Consider the following 11,362-nt stretch of genomic DNA (forward strand, 5'->3'; position numbering starts at 1 on the left):
CACTAATAAACACTAGTATGTTTATTTGTTATTCGTCAATACCATTTCAATTACATAAAAAAGGAGGGATATTCTCTTGCTAGTATTCTACACATGCGGATAATATAGAATCAAAAAAATGCATTGATCATTACATGGAATTCTATTAAGATATTATATGAAAGTCGAATTTATTCCACTCTCATTTGAGAGTGCAAATACAAGGAGGTATTTTGTGTTTGGGAAAGTCCGAAGAAAAAAGATTTTGAATCTGCCTTTTCCTTCTTTCCCTTAAAAAAATAACTCAAGAAAAATCCAATTATTTACTCTACAAGAATGAAATGCTTGTTATGCCTAATATACTTAGTTTAACCTGTATCTGTTTTAATTCTGTTCTTTATCCTACTAGTTTTTTCTTTGCCAAATTACCCGAAGCTTATGCTATTTTCAATCCAATCGTGGATATTATGCCTGTTATACCTCTATTCTTTTTTCTATTAGCCTTTGTTTGGCAAGCTGCTGTAAGTTTTCGATGAAATCTTTAGTACTCTGTATGCCAAATTGAATGATGTGTTCATTCCAAAAAAATTTAAAAATGGGTAAAAGCCGAGAAGTTTTATATTTTTATATTATGAACCTTCGATTCTAAAATTTAAATTCTTCTACATTGAATGGGTAGCTACAGCAATAAATTTGGATCAGCCTTTCTACTCCCCTGCACCTAGGTTGAGCAGGTACCTAAAGGTACCTACACAATACCTAACCACCTAACCCTATTTTTGCTATTGATAAGAGTGCTTATTATAAAAGAATTCTTGCAATTTTTTTCAAGAATTCTTTTTTGCATTTTTAGGTATAAAAAAAAAACCATCCTAGTGGATCCGTGTGGTAAGGAAAAACTGGTAATCTATTCCTTAAAAAAAAATCTTGGAGATTATGTAATGCTTACTCTCAAACTTTTTGTTTATACAGTAGTGATATTCTTTGTTTCACTCTTTATCTTTGGATTCTTATCTAATGACCCAGGACGGAATCCTGGACGCGAGGAGTAAAAATTCAGTTTTTTTTTTTTCTTATTGGATTTGTTTCGTACATTTATCTATGAGAAAATCCGGGGGTCAGAATTCTTTCCAATTCGAAAGTCCCAAATGATCCAAGGGAGCGGAAAGAGAGGGATTCGAACACCTCGGTACAAAAAAATTGTACAACGGATTAGCAATCCGCCGCTTTAGTCCACTCAGCCATCTCTCCACGTTCCAAAGCGAAAGGTTTCCGTGATATGATATAGGCAAGAAATAAGAAATAACGGTTGCAAAAAACCCCCTTTTTTTCTTTCAAAAGTCTATAAAAATTATATTGCCAATTCCATTTTAATTATATTCTTTTTTCTTAATGTTAATAAAAAAAGAAGAAAATTCTTGTTTTTTCTTTCTAAAAATCGATATTGGCCGAGAGACAATCAAATAGATTTTCTCTTTAGCGGGCATTTCCATATAGGACTTGTTATAATTATAATAAAACAAGCAGGTTATATAAAAAAAAAACGCTTTTTTTGTCGATTATTTATCAAGAAAGCAAAAAGGGTTCTTATCAAATCCACCATAAAATTGGAAAGAAGCATAAAGTAAGTAGACCTGACTCCTTTAATGATGCCTCTATCCGCTATTCTGATATATAAATTCGATGTAGATGAAATTGTATAAGCGAATTTTTTTTATTTCCTTAGACTTAGACCGCGCAAGACAAGAATTTTTCGCTATTTACGATTTCATATTCTTGTTACTAGATGTTCTATAGGAATAAGAAGAAATCGCAACTCCTTTGCGCTACACATAAAATTGGATTTCGAAGGTCCATTTTTTTTTTCAGAATCCTCTATTTTAGTTCTTCCACCCATGCAATAGAGAGGGAATGGGAAAAGAAGGGTTACTTTTATTTTCATTTTTCCCTTAAAAGATAGACTTTGAAATAGGAGTCTTGGAATAATGCTGAATTCAAAGGTTTATTTCTTTCTATAGTATAAGAAAAACAATTTATTTCTATTTCTATAGTATAAGAAAAACAAATAGTATAAGAAAAACAAATCGAATCAAATTCATGGATTTACCACGACCTCGGTTGTGACTGTGACTCCATAGATAAAAATGGGAAATTTCTCTCTTCGAGACCATTGAAAAAGGGCATTGAACGACAAAGAAATCGTCCACAGATAATAAAACTATCATATGCCTTGGAAAGTGATATGAGGTGCTCGGAAATGGTTGAAGTAATTGAATAGGAGGATCACTATGACTATAGCCCTTGGTAGAATTCCTAAAGAAGAAAATGATCTATTTGATACTATGGATGACTGGTTACGAAGGGACCGTTTCGTTTTTGTAGGATGGTCTGGCCTATTGCTCTTTCCTTGTGCTTATTTCGCTTTAGGGGGTTGGTTTACAGGGACAACTTTTGTAACTTCTTGGTATACCCATGGATTGGCTAGTTCCTATTTGGAAGGTTGTAATTTCTTAACCGCAGCAGTTTCTACCCCTGCCAATAGTTTAGCACACTCTTTGTTGCTACTATGGGGGCCCGAAGCACAAGGAGATTTTACTCGTTGGTGTCAATTAGGCGGTCTATGGACTTTTGTAGCTCTCCACGGGGCTTTTGCACTAATAGGTTTCATGTTACGCCAATTTGAACTTGCTCGGTCTGTTCAATTGCGGCCTTATAATGCAATCTCATTCTCTGGTCCAATTGCTGTTTTTGTTTCTGTATTCCTTATTTATCCACTGGGGCAATCTGGTTGGTTCTTTGCGCCGAGTTTTGGCGTAGCAGCGATATTTCGATTCATCCTTTTCTTCCAAGGATTTCATAATTGGACGTTGAACCCATTTCATATGATGGGAGTTGCCGGAGTATTAGGTGCGGCTCTGCTATGCGCTATTCATGGAGCGACCGTAGAAAACACTCTATTTGAGGACGGTGATGGTGCAAATACCTTCCGTGCTTTTAACCCAACTCAAGCTGAAGAAACTTATTCCATGGTCACTGCTAACCGCTTTTGGTCCCAAATCTTTGGTGTTGCTTTTTCCAATAAACGTTGGTTACATTTCTTTATGCTATTTGTACCCGTCACCGGTTTATGGATGAGTGCTATTGGCGTAGTTGGCTTGGCTCTGAACTTACGTGCCTATGACTTTGTTTCCCAGGAAATCCGTGCAGCGGAAGATCCTGAATTTGAGACTTTCTACACCAAAAATATTCTTTTAAACGAGGGTATTCGTGCGTGGATGGCAGCTCAGGATCAGCCTCATGAAAATCTTATATTCCCTGAGGAGGTTCTACCACGTGGAAACGCTCTTTAATGGAACTTTCGTTTTAGCTGGTCGTGACCAAGAAACCACCGGCTTTGCTTGGTGGGCTGGGAATGCCAGACTTATCAATTTGTCCGGTAAACTGCTTGGAGCTCATGTAGCCCATGCCGGATTAATCGTATTCTGGGCCGGAGCAATGAACCTATTTGAAGTGGCCCATTTCGTACCAGAAAAGCCCATGTATGAACAAGGGTTGATTTTACTTCCACACTTAGCTACTCTAGGTTGGGGAGTAGGGCCAGGGGGGGAAGTTCTAGATACTTTTCCGTACTTTGTATCTGGCGTACTTCACCTAATTTCCTCCGCAGTCTTAGGCTTCGGTGGCATTTATCACGCGCTTCTGGGACCCGAGACTCTTGAGGAATCTTTTCCATTCTTTGGTTATGTCTGGAAAGATAGAAATAAAATGACTACAATTTTGGGTATTCACTTAATTTTGTTAGGTCTAGGTGCTTTTCTTCTAGTACTCAAGGCTCTTTATTTTGGCGGTGTATATGATACCTGGGCCCCTGGGGGGGGAGATGTAAGAAAAATTACCAATTTGACCCTTAGCCCCAGTGTTATATTTGGTTATTTACTAAAATCTCCTTTTGGTGGAGAAGGGTGGATTGTTAGTGTAGATGATTTAGAAGATATAATTGGTGGGCATGTATGGTTGGGTTTTATTTGTGTATTTGGCGGAATTTGGCATATTTTAACCAAACCCTTCGCATGGGCTCGCCGTGCATTTGTATGGTCTGGAGAAGCTTACTTGTCTTATAGTTTAGCTGCTTTATCTGTCTTTGGTTTTATCGCTTGTTGTTTTGTATGGTTCAATAATACAGCTTATCCGAGTGAGTTTTATGGACCCACCGGGCCAGAAGCTTCTCAAGCTCAAGCATTTACTTTTCTAGTTAGAGACCAGCGTCTTGGAGCTAATGTGGGATCCGCTCAAGGACCCACAGGTTTAGGTAAATATCTAATGCGTTCCCCAACTGGGGAGGTTATCTTTGGAGGGGAAACTATGCGTTTTTGGGACCTTCGTGCTCCATGGTTAGAACCTCTAAGGGGCCCCAACGGTTTGGACTTGAGTAGGTTGAAAAAAGACATACAACCTTGGCAAGAACGACGCTCAGCAGAATATATGACCCACGCTCCTTTAGGCTCTTTAAATTCCGTGGGTGGCGTAGCTACCGAGATCAATGCAGTTAATTATGTCTCTCCTAGAAGTTGGTTATCAACTTCTCATTTTGTTCTAGGATTCTTCTTTTTTGTGGGCCATTTATGGCATGCAGGAAGAGCCCGAGCTGCTGCAGCAGGTTTTGAAAAGGGAATCGATCGTGATTTGGAACCTGTTCTTTACATGAACCCTCTTAACTAAGATTTTCTTATTTATACCTGTTCTACTTTTTTTCTGTTCTGGCTCGGTTATTCCATCTAGCCGAGCCATTCATTCCTTTTTATGAAAGAAAGATAAGGGACAGAAAAAAAAAAATGAAAGAAACAAACGTATTCAATAAGCAAAAGGAGAGAGAGGGATTCGAACCCTCGATAGTTCCTAGAACTATACCGGTTTTCAAGACCGGAGCTATCAACCACTCAGCCATCTCTCCACAGCCTAATCCTTATTTTACTCCTACAAATAGAACATAGCCATATAAAAAATAAAAAGATTTATTAGCCTCTAGAAAGATATCAGATACAAGTTCCTTTTCGATATATCTCTGTATACTGTATACACGGATACAGGATCCGCTATACCCGCTTGTGAAATAAAGAGTAAATAATCTCTTCTCACCCCCATATCCAAATAAAAAAGCGGTTTAAGTAATAAATTTGAATTAAAGAGAAGAATCAATGGATTCATGATTAAACCCCTCCTACTTCTTGTATTTTTTTACAATTTTGGTTTAAGTGAGGGATCAAATATGTAGTCAACTTTATTTGATGGTAGCTTGGAGGATTAGAAATATGACTATTGCTTTCCAATTAGCTGTTTTTGCATTAATTGCGACTTCCTCAGTCTTAGTAATTAGTGTACCCCTTGTATTTGCTTCTCCTGATGGTTGGTCAAATAATAAAAATGTTGTATTTTCCGGTACATCGTTATGGATTGGACTAGTCTTTCTCGTAGCTATTCTGAATTCTCTCATTTCTTAAATTAAATTTGGTTAATATTTATTAACCCCATAAAAAAGAAATAATAAAGGCCATTTCTTCTAAAAAATTAGAATAGTGAGACGTATTAAAACGCAATTTGCGTTCCGAATTGCTAGCTCTTCTCTTTCAGTATTATGAAATTCCATTCCCATTAGAATATTCATTCACAGATAATAAAAAAAGGAAAACTCTAATATAATAGAAAATGAAATGAAACGGTCGACCCAGACATAGAAGGTCGACCCAGGCGGATATACGCTATAAAAATATATACCGTAGCGAGCGTAGTTCAATGGTAAAATATCTCCTTGCCAAGGAGAAGATACGGGTTCGATTCCCGCCGCTCGCCCGCTTAATTTATCAAAGTACTATGATAAAAAGTTTAGTCTAGTTAACTGTTTAACTACTTATATTAAATTAAGTATTAATTAGGTGTTAGTCTAGTGCCGTATCCCTTACTATCTTACCCTTCCTTTGCATCCCACTCAAAAAAAGAGGGCGCTCCGGAGGCAGAAATAGAACTCGCCAACAGAGCTCCAAAAATTGGGTATTAACTGAGACAAACAACGGGCAAACTTTTTTTAAAGGGAAGAGAGAGGTAGACTGTCCCTTTCGTTTCATTTTTATTTTCTGCAGGGTAGGGAGAAGCCTTGCGCCTTCTTTTTTTGAAGGCAAGTGACTTCGCAAACTGCTCAATTTTGCCCTCTAGGGCCGGGAACTAATGAATAAAAAAGGGTTGGATACGCCCCTCTACCATATCTAGAGAAATAGAATAGTCCTTTTATACAGACTGCTAAGTGCGGAGACGGGAATCGAACCCGTGACCTCAAGGTTATGAGCCTCGTGAGCTACCAAACTGCTCTACTCCGCTCTGGAGTACCAGAAACTGGTGGACAAAAAAGGCTTGAATACAAGCCTCTAACATGTCTAGACAAAGAGAATACTCCTTTTATACAGAATGGAGCGGGTAGCGGGAATCGAACCCGCATCGTTAGCTTGGAAGGCTAGGGGTTATAGTCGACGTTGGTTGATTATTTTTAACGTCTCTAATTCAAAACCGAACATGAAATTTTGATTTCATTCGGCTCCTTTATGGATATTCTCACCACTTAACATCTATGTCAGCTTTTCTATTTGAATGGAACCAAAGCTCTCCGCTTTCTAGATGATCCTTATAGAGTAGGAGATAGAAATTCTATCTAAATCCATCTAATCTACTTACTTCGTTCCCTAATTTCATTCAAGAGATCCTGAGGAAAAGAATTGGGTTTCCACCGAGCTTAAACAATATGCGGATGGTTCTAGTAAACCAAAACTATCGTTTTTTAGCTATTTGGCTTCCTTATTCCTTATTTTAAGAAGATTTAGTTACGATTGGAAATCAACTTTTTTGTATCTTCATCCATAGATCCTTTACTCATATTTTCAAAATTGGAATACTTAATCCAATGCAAAATTATGCTTCGCGACTCTGTACTCATAATCCTATTTTTATTTTGGATGCAATTTAAATTAGTCTTTGGATACAAATCGCCAGAATGTATATTCTTCCTCAATATGCTATTGAGAGGAAAAGGATTTAATCCTTTATAAGAACTAAAGTTTTCATCGGAATATAAAAATAAAAAACTTAAGGATGCCTTAAGTATATCATTTCAAATTCAGTTATTATATAGAACGAATCACACTTTTACCACTAAACTATACCCGCTACATTGTAGATTATGGTATAAATGGTACCCTTTGTCAAGGATAGCCATTTGACAAGAAGGCTAATTCCCCCTTATTGAATCAGATGGAGAAGGTTCATGACACTGAGCCGTTGGTACTTCTACTTCGATCGCTCGCCTTTACTTTAGGATTTAGATAGCCCCTCTGGTCTGTAAAAAAAATCTTTTCTTACCATGCTAATAGCGCCTGAACCAAATGTATTTATTTTGATTAGGATCCTATTCTACGGTTACGACTACAATAATAATTATTTACTTTGCAAGGACGTAAGTGTGTCAGACTGCTAAATTGTTTTATTATTCCTACAATATAAACTAGGGGATATAGGGGGTAACACTGTCCCTATAAATTCCTTTTTCCTTTTCTTTTTTGTCCAGAATTGAACAAAAAAGAAATTATGGAAGATGTTTTCTTCCCCCATTAAGTCCGAGCCATAGAGTAAGAGTGAGATGAGTTTTCCAAATTCATCATAGACTTTCCCTATGGCTTGATAGAAGTAAGCAGCAAAGAGTCGTAACTTAAAGAAAAAAACGGACAGGGCCGACAGATTTACCTGATGTAAAGAAGATCCTAAAAGTCTCTGATTAGTCGACTCTCTCCATTTAACACTTTCCTCTCTCTCCTTTTTTCCACTGACTCAATTCTAGTTTATTAGATTCTTGTTTAAAAGAATGAAAAAAGTTCAATAGAACTAAGAACACATAAAAAATAGCATAGAGGATCAAGGCCATTACCAAAAGTTCCTCCCAAGGATCCTATATCCTATTGGGTATCTGTTCCCCGCCTTTTCCCGCTAGGATCGGAAATCTTATATTTTCCATATCCATATACCGTTGAATCCTTGGGGTTCCAGAATCCGCCTATTTTACTAGTCTTCGGAAACGGAAAACCCTGAACCAAGAAGAGTTGGATATGTTATGTAGGGTATGTTTTTTTTTTATTAATTTTATTTTGAGCTCTCAAGATATCGATATATACATATACAATCTCTACATAATGTCTCTCTCTCTATCTCTATATATTATATATATAATATGTACATTATGCAGTAGACCCATAATGGGAAATCCAAGTGGCTAATTTTTGAATTAAATAAAAAGCCCTTTTAACTCAGTGGTAGAGTAATGCCATGGTAAGGCATAAGTCATCGGTTCAAATCCGATAAAGGGCTTTTTAAATTAGTGGTAGAGTAATCTCGTGCTAAGACGTAAGTCGTTGGTTCGAATCTGATAGAGTACTTTTCTACTAAATTGATTCACTTTTGTTCTTTGTTTTTGAAACTTTCTCTATATTTTTAGAGAATTTTATGACTTAGTGCGGGATGGATGCATTTTTGGTCTGAACACTAAATGAAGCACGGAGAATTAATCTATAACGATCAACTAAAAAAAATCCTAGATGAAAACATAACAGAAAAGTTGGAAAAACTCTTTGCTTTGGATCTATTTATACTTTTCGAGTATATTGACAATTCCAAAAAACTGCTCATACTATGATTATAGTATAATCACGAGCGGTTGTATATGGCCCTATCGTCTAGTGATGCCCCTATCGTCTAGTGGTTCAGGACATCTCTCTTTCAAGGAGGCAGCGGGGATTCGACTTCCCCTGGGGGTAGGGAGTATTATGAAAGGAGGTTAATCATAGATTAGCAAAAACCCTAGAATAAATTCTTCCTGGGTCGATGCCCGAGTGGTTAATGGGGACGGACTGTAAATTCGTTGACAATGTCTACGCTGGTTCAAATCCAGCTCGGCCCAAACCAAAAATCTAGGGCTTCGTGAGTATGAACTAAATCCTTTTGTTTTTCTTCCATAAAATAAAATGTCTGATCTATAGAAATAAAAGATAAAGAAAAAAGGGAAATTTTTTTTTTCTAATCCATATCTCTCTCATTCCTTTCTTACAAACAAAAGAGTTTTTCTTATTGAAGGCTGGATTATTATCCATTTTTAGTGATAAAAAATCACGACATACTAGTTATGTCACTCTCACTATACCCACGTATAATATAATATGTGGGTATGTAGTATATGATTCGTCTATTTCTTAGAGTACGAAAGACGAATCGAATCTTCTTATGGTTCTATTTAAGAATGGGTATGCCATACACCCCGCGGGGATTGTAGTTCAATTGGTCAGAGCACCGCCCTGTCAAGGCGGAAGCTGCGGGTTCGAGCCCCGTCAGTCCCGAACTAGGGTTCAATGAATGGAGAAATTGATATTTCCTTTTTCCATGAAAAAAAGGGGCAGGGAGCAAGATCAAATACCCACAGGGCACCCTTACTTCACTTTTTTATTTTGCATCCCTCATTAAAGAGGGAGGGAAGGCATATAGGAATTTTTTTTCACTACTCCCGATCGATAAAGATAAAGAAAGACACACATACGATATGTGGATTAGTAGAATTTAGGATATTATATTACTCTATCTTTCTTTATGATGATACCATCCTCATCTTAATTTCCTATTCCACTCTTATGGAATAGAGTACCGGTATTTTACCGGAATCCATACATAAATCGTATTCCCTTTTTATTTCAGACCTCTTTTCCCCATCTCACTTCTACTGCTTATTTGGATGTCTATGTGACCCATAGAAAGTTGGTCATATAATACATACATAATTGTATGTATAACTATAAGAAAAAGGAAGGGAAATTGTATAAGATTAAGAAAGTAGAAGATTAAGAAAGCTCGTGGGTTAGAGATATAGAAAAGAAAAAGTAGAAAAGGATTAAAAAAGAGGGAATTCCTAATCCAATCAAAAAACCCATTTTGGTCTTAGTGTGGATAGAGGATCTTCCTATGTTATACTATATAACTCTCATCCGTGAAATATAACTCTCATCCATGAATTGATTTGATAGATCCGATATTCATAATATTGAATTGATTCAGTATTATCAGAATGCAAGCCCTACCCTTGAATTTACAAGATACCCCTTTTTCCTCTCCATGGGATTACATCCCGAGTTATTGTGAAAATAAAAAATAAAGAGGTTATGGAAGTCAATATTCTCGCATTTATTGCTACTGCACTGTTCATTCTAGTTCCTACTTCTTTTTTACTTATTATTTATGTAAAAACAGTCAGCCAAAATAATTAATTGGAATTCCAATTAATCATTGAAGAAATTAAAAAGGGATTAAATAAAAAAAATCCAAGTCTTAAATGAAAGGATCTGGGTTGGAATCTTAAAGTGTGGTAGAAAGAACTACATATAGTTTTTTCTACGACACTTTAGATTCTTTCTATTATATTATCTTTGAATCTACATAGAATAGATTAGTAGATTGAAATAGTTAAGTAGTCTAATTCAATTTCTTTTTTCATTGCATCCACTTAATTTCAATCAGGTCAAAATAAAAAAATCTAAGACAATTCTTGACCAAAGAAATCCATGGAAGGAAAGAAAAATAATATTAAGAATAGACTATAGTAAAAAGTAAAAGGAAATGGAAAATGTGTGATATGCCGTGAATAGTTTCCGTGGAAGAAAGTCGAATTTTCTTATGTATAGAACTTTTTTTAACCATTCGTCATTTCTAGTAGAAATTATGAATTGGTATAATGGCTCTTTCTTACATTACAACTTACAATACAAGAGTTTCTTACAGGAGTGAAACAAAACTAAAGAAAAAGATTAAAGAATAACGTTTGACAAAATGATTAATGCAAAATGATCCATTAATGAAAAGAATTGATACAACAATTTGATTACTTAATCAATTAGTAGTATCCCTAGAGTCCACTCCTTCCCCATACTACTAGTGAAAGAGAAAATGTAAAGACTACCATTAAAGCAGCCCAAGCGAGACTTACTATATCCATCTAAATTATGTCTCCTATTTCTATGAAGGGATTATTCTATTCTACTATTGATCAATAATCATAGTGGAATCAAGGGTACAGAGTCAAAAAAGGGATTCCGCCCTAAGGCCATGGATCAATCAGTTCAAGGAATTTACTCCTAACAAATTCTTATAGGAATTCTGGTAGAATTAGAGAGCATTAAAAATACGATACTATAGCCCTTTTTTCCTTAAAAAAGAAAGAGTACGGGAATGATGTCCTGAATAGAAGAAGCGGGAATAGGAAGATTTTTTATTCCTTTTGTTACTCTTTTTTTTTTTTTAAGCAAAGGACGCC

General features: G+C 36.1%; 4 non-coding genes across 4 annotated transcripts; 2 read left to right on the forward strand and 2 right to left on the reverse strand.

Moving 5' to 3' along the window:
• Window positions 1-1,141: 1,141 nt before the first annotated feature.
• Window positions 1,142-1,230, reverse strand: TRNAS-GCU (transfer RNA serine (anticodon GCU)). Its single transcript has one exon. It is a non-coding gene; the product is annotated as a tRNA-Ser (tRNA).
• A 3,612-nt stretch (window positions 1,231-4,842) lies between these two features.
• TRNAS-UGA (transfer RNA serine (anticodon UGA)) lies at window positions 4,843-4,930 on the reverse strand. The gene has a single exon. It is a non-coding gene; the product is annotated as a tRNA-Ser (tRNA).
• A 3,377-nt stretch (window positions 4,931-8,307) lies between these two features.
• On the forward strand, window positions 8,308-8,379 carry TRNAT-GGU (transfer RNA threonine (anticodon GGU)). Its single transcript has one exon. It is a non-coding gene; the product is annotated as a tRNA-Thr (tRNA).
• A 507-nt stretch (window positions 8,380-8,886) lies between these two features.
• Window positions 8,887-8,968, forward strand: TRNAY-GUA (transfer RNA tyrosine (anticodon GUA)). The gene has a single exon. It is a non-coding gene; the product is annotated as a tRNA-Tyr (tRNA).
• Window positions 8,969-11,362: the final 2,394 nt, after the last annotated feature.

The sequence above is a fragment of the Aegilops tauschii genome, unplaced genomic scaffold (genome assembly GCF_002575655.3).
Source record: "Aegilops tauschii subsp. strangulata cultivar AL8/78 unplaced genomic scaffold, Aet v6.0 ptg000970l_obj, whole genome shotgun sequence".
Classification (NCBI taxonomy): Eukaryota; Viridiplantae; Streptophyta; class Magnoliopsida; order Poales; family Poaceae; genus Aegilops; species Aegilops tauschii.